Below are 5,860 nucleotides of genomic sequence, written 5' to 3' on the forward strand. Positions count from 1 at the left end.
GAATTTTCTGGTGGTGCAAGGGCATACATGATGCTAAAAGTTTGCTAAAAAATTTGCAGTCAAAATTTAAAAGTGTGATAGGTCTCCAGTTCATCAGGTCAGTCTTGTCTTTGATTCTTTTGAAGAAGAGTCACTATCCCTACTCTAAAACTGTCTGGAAGTCGGTGTAGTCTTTCAAAATCCATAAAAACATTGAGTAAGTCAGGTGCTAGAATGTCCCAAAATGTCAAATAAAATTCTAAGGGAAGTCTGTCTTGTCCTGGGGACTTCCCTTTCTTAACATTTCTAATACATTTATTTTGCTTTAAAATAGTAAAATCTTGGGTTAAAAGCACACTATTGCTTACTCTTAAAACTTCAGACATGGTGTCCATTTTAACAGGCGTTTCTTTATAAAGTTCCCCATAAAATCCTTCAACAATCTGTTTCATTTCCTCTATCTTTTCAGTTGTGCACCCATTTACTTTAAGTTTTAAGATTGTCCCTCCTTTGTTAAAAATACCTTGTGCACTTTTCACCCTCCTCTATTTCCCGTTCCCTGCTTCTTAAAATGACAACCTTGCTTAAAATTTTTGCCAATGTCGACATTTCTGTTTTGACTTGTTTAATTTCTTCGTTAAAATCCATTCCTTGCTGGTTTAGTTTAAAATAGCGCTGTAGTCGCTTCTGCAGTCCCATCATGCACCTTTTTTCCCCTATCTTTTTTTCTTTTCCCTGCCTGTCTAAAAAAAACTCTGGGTCTTTCCCTTCACCATCTCCCACCAGTGTGCTTGTGTATCGTACAAGTCTTGAAGGGTTCCTGATGTCACACCTGAAGAGAGTGAAAGGGTGCAGGAGAGCATCTGGTGATCAGAGAAAAAAACAGGGGTCAATCCAGTATCGGTTGGTGGGCAATCCTGTGTAAAAACATAGTCTATGCGAGAGGCTCTGGTGCCATCATCACTGAACCAGGTGAAGCCCTCCTCTCTGGGATGCATGGTTTTAAAACAGTCCTGAAGTTTAAAATCCCTGCATATGCCCTGCAATAAAGCCGATGTTTTATCAACTTTAAAATCTTCCCCTGTTCTTTTCTTATCTTTTCTACTTAAAATGCAGTTAAAATCACTTCCTCAAACCAAAGGTGCTTTCCCTAGCATGTGGGACTGCAAGTCTTCTAAAAGTTCATACCTGTCATTCTTTTGGTTAAAGCCATAAATATTAAGAAAGCTAAAATCCTGTCCCATAAAAGTGTGCTAAAAGTACCCGACCGTCTCTCACCACAGTGCTGCCCTTCACCAGAACCTGAGGATTTTTGATTAAAATGGCCACTCCATCGTTTTTGTTGTGATTGGAACCACTCCATATGGATGTTTGTGGCCACATCTCCTCCCACTGTCTATAGTGTTTTAAAAACTGTATGCCACATTCCTGTATTCAAAAGGTCAACATAAATGGGAAGACCGGTAGGGTCACTTTTTGAAATATCTGGAACCAACCTGACCACATTTTTCTATTGCTGTATATATGTGACTATGTCTAGCTGGCTTTTTGAGCATTGTTGGTGGTTTGACTTAAAATTTGATATGGAAATGTGTTCAAACAATATAACACACACACACACACACACACACACACACACACAAAAAAGACAAAACTTTACATGGCAGCGTCTAAAGCAGGCATCACCAAATGGCGGACCGCGGTCCGGACACGGACCCAGTGACGGCTCTGCCCGGACCCGTGAAAATTATATTATAATTATAATATTAGGCCTAATAAAAAGATAAATCATTCGTGCATGCGCAGCTAATTTAGTTTATACGACAGAAACGTCATCAATAGCCAAGCCAATCAAATCGATTGTTTACCTTTCAGCACCAGAGAATAGAGAGGGGGAGGGGGAGTGAAAATGGCTTGAGAAAAGTAGACAGTGAAAACCGAACTTTTAAAGATGAATGGACGGACCAATACATGTTCGTTCTGCCTGCAGCCAGTTCTAAACCTGTGTGTCTCTTATGCTGTGAAACTGTGGCGTTAATAAAAAGTAGCAACGTTAAGCGTCACTATGAGACCAAACACGGATCGTTTGATGAAACATGCCCACAGAAGTCCGCAGTGAGGGCAAGTAAAATTATCGAACTGAAAGCACAGTATGACCGGTCTACCCGTGTCCTCACACATGCATTTACAGGCCAGCAACGTGCAGATGAGTGTTCACTTAAGATTGCGTGGATTTTGGCGCAACACAAGAAACATTCAGCGATGGGACAGTGGAAGTGAAGGAGTGCTTAAATGCGGCTGCAGAGACTTTACTTGACAGTAAACAAAAAAACGACATGTGTGAAAAAAATCAAGCAAATCCCATTGTCATCTTCAACGACAACCAGAAAATCCGAACTGTTAGCAGAGGATGTACTGGCACAGCTTGATGCAGCTGTTCAAAACACAGTATGCATATCCTTAGCCATTGATGAGTCCACAGATGTAACAGATAATGCCCAGCTTTTGGTGAATGTGAGATTTCTTCACAAAGAGAAGAGAGATGTGTGAGGACCTGTTGGGTTTAATGCCACTAGTTAATACATGGTTAAAATAGGGGGGTGGGCAGCTCAAAGGTCTTTTGTTTAGAAGAAGAAGAAGAAATTCAGTTACTTGAAATGTAGTAAAGACAACTACAGTAATGTTTTCCATTCAAATGCCATACAAGTTCAGACTTATCGGTATGTTTAAAGTATATAACACTTGAAATTTGAAAATAAATGACGTAGAAAAGTCAGTTGTTGTTTTTTATTTACATCCGGGTGCTCTATTTCGAGTGACAATATAAGATTCGGACCTTTGCTGGGAGGACATTTTTGTGACTGGACCTCTTTGAATTTTAATTGAATACCCCTGGTCTAAAGTATTGCAGCTCTGGGTCATCGCTTAAAACCCAAGTAAGTGGAAGTTGTATTCTGCATTGAACTAATACACCCATGACTGCTGTTGCCTGGAAGAGGCAACAGCAGTCATTTTCCGTAAACAAAAAATGCACGGGATGAGAAGTGCACCACGTGTGTTGTGAGTGTTGCACCAGCTCCATTTGTAAACTCGTAGTTACTCTCTTTACTCTTTCGCAGGTGCAATTTCAAAGTCTGTGAAGTTCTGCTGAGACGTGATTATTGCTGGTTGAAAACTTAACCCAATACCCCGCCTGGATGACTTGAAATACAGTCAGCTGTGGCAATTTTTGTTGGTCTCTGAAGGGACATTTCAACTCTGTATTGATGACAAATCTCCAGTTGATGCATAATATTTAGCTCTTTGGTGTTCCCATTTATGTGGCTGTGAAGGGAAACATCCCCAATTTTTAGGCCACTTGGGAGAGTGGCCTCACTCTTGTGGAATTAATTTCTTTTCATGGGAGATCAAAGAGTTCATCAGTAAATTAGTCAACTTCTTTTTCTACTGATTGGGTGCGAGTTAAATGTCTAAAGAAGGCTTGGGAAAGGGAAATGAATGCTGTGTTGGCTGTTAAACGCTTCCAGAGCTTGGATCAGCTCTTTTCCTCGTTAAAGCTATCTGTGTGTCTCCAAAATCTCAGCATTCACACTTCAGGATTAGTTTTCCTGTCTATTTGAGTAGCATTCATGAAGAATATGATGGATTTCATGTTTACATGTCATAAAGTTATCAGTTACACCTGAGATTGCAATACTGTTCAATAGCGCTGTTTTCACGTTTCCAGCGATTGGATCGGCTCTTTTCCTCGTTAAAGCTGTCTATGTGTCTCCAAAATCTCAGCATTCACATTAAGTGTGATTTCTACACAGAACACTTCAGGATACGTTTTCCTGTCTATTTGAGTAGCATTCATGAAGAATATGATGGATTTCATGTTTACATGTCATAAAGTTATCAGTTACACCTGAGAATGCAAAACTGTTAAACTCAATAAAACAAGAAAACAATCATTAGACCATTAACTTAACGACAACTTAGCAAACGAACCAAACAAACAATCAAACAAACAAAAAGAAAGAAATAAAGAAAGTAACCAATGGACACAATCATTCAATAAAAATAAACTAAATGATAAATGACCAACCAATTAACTCAAATACATTCAAAGAACACATAAAAATACCTGGTCCCATCTAACCCCTGCTCACACTCACACGTCCACACAGTCCACACAGCCAGTGAATATGACCATTCATCCCTTCACAAACAAACACAACCGCGCGCGCGCCCGCGCGCACACACACACACACAGTCCTGACGGAGCAGCTCTCGCTAAGCCCGCCGCCCAGAAGGGGAGCCGGACACCGGCGACCGGGGGGAGCGTGCAGCAACCTGCAGGAAACCGTCACCGTAGCAGCAGTTGCAGCGGCAGCAAGCGAAGCAAAAGCAAGCGAAGCAGAAAAGATGCACAACCGACAGTCTATTTAGCGGGTCAACAGAGCCATCCACAGCACCCAGTCACCACAAACTGCGGGTCGGCGAAGTAGCAGTGTTCCTGGACCTTACTTAATATCCACCGTTAGCCACGGGTCCCGAACAGCAGGAGCCCCTCCAAGGAGACGAGGAGGCTCGGCACCACTCCGTATTTAACTGGAGCGTCTGTGGTGCGCCGGTGATGCGTTCGGGATCAGCTATAAAAAATGGACAGGTGAGGTGTTTAGCACCTTGGTTAACGGCTATAATTGGAACTAAACATAAATGCTAAGGTGTCCATACCTTGTCCTTTTAATGTTTATGGCAAAAAGGAAGAATCGCCACCATCCCCTTAACCACAATGGACCACTACGCACACAAAGTTAAACAGTTCAATGCAGAGGCTAATAAGAGCTAAAAGAAACAACCTGCACACAATGCAGCCGTGCACCTACCCGTCTCGAGTGCAAAGGAGGAAGTGGAAGGCCAGGAAGCGGGAGGGCCTTCGAGCCAGGAAGTGAGAGGACAAGAGAGGGGCACGGCCCCCTTTTATTCCCTCGCCCTCTACGTTGATAGGCTACAGCGCCAGGTAAAGTGCAGAGCGGCAGACTTGAATGCAATCAGCCCCAGCAGCATATCATACTGCTACACATGTTAACATGAAATCCATCATATTCTTCATGAATGCTACTCAAATAGACAGGAAAACTTATCCTGAAGTGTTCTGTGTAGAGTTCCCACTTAATGTGAACGCTCAGATTTTTGATACACTTAGACAGCTTTAAGGAGGGAAAGAGCCGCTTTTAGACGCTGGAAACGTGGAAACAGCGCTTTACAACAGTATCGCATTCTCAGGTGCAGCTGATAACTTTATGACATGTAAACATGAAATCCATCATATTCTTCATGAATGCTACTCAAATAGACAGGAAAACTTATCCTGAAGTGTTCTGTGTAGAAATCCCACTAAATGTGAATGCTCAGATTTTGGAGAAACACAGACAGCTTTAATGAGGAAAAGAGCCGATTAGGCGCTGGAAACGTGAAAACAGCGCTTTTCAACAGTATTGCATTCTCAGGTGTAACTGATAACTTTATGACATGTAAACATGAAATCCATCATATTCTTCATGAATGCTAGTCAAATAGACAGGAAAACCTATCCTGAAGTGTTCTGTATAGACAGAACAATTAGTGACAAAAACTCAGTTCTCAGACACAGAGAAAGCTTCTGACGAGGACTTAGAGCAGATCCTGACGCTTAACAGCGCCTTTCAACAGTATTGCATTCTAAGGTGTAACTGATAACTTTATGACATGTAAACATGAAATCCATCATATTCTTCATGAATGCTACTCAAATAGACAGGAAAACTTATCCTGAAGTGTTCTGTGTAGAAATCCCACTAAATGTGAATGCTCAGATTTTGGATACACACAGACAGCTTTAACGAGGGAAAGAGCC

The 5,860-nt window shown here is 41.6% G+C and overlaps 1 non-coding gene across 1 annotated transcript; it reads left to right on the plus strand.

Moving 5' to 3' along the window:
* Positions 1-3,086: 3,086 nt before the first annotated feature.
* Positions 3,087-3,227, plus strand: LOC111647053 (U4 spliceosomal RNA). The gene has a single exon (XR_002760004.1). It is a non-coding gene; the product is annotated as a U4 spliceosomal RNA (small nuclear RNA).
* The last annotated feature ends 2,633 nt before the right edge of the window (positions 3,228-5,860 follow it).

Source organism: Seriola lalandi, unplaced genomic scaffold, assembly GCF_002814215.2.
Source record: "Seriola lalandi dorsalis isolate HSWRI2012SDOR001 ecotype SW California unplaced genomic scaffold, Sedor1 jcf7180002054980, whole genome shotgun sequence".
Taxonomy (NCBI): domain Eukaryota; kingdom Metazoa; phylum Chordata; class Actinopteri; order Carangiformes; family Carangidae; genus Seriola; species Seriola lalandi.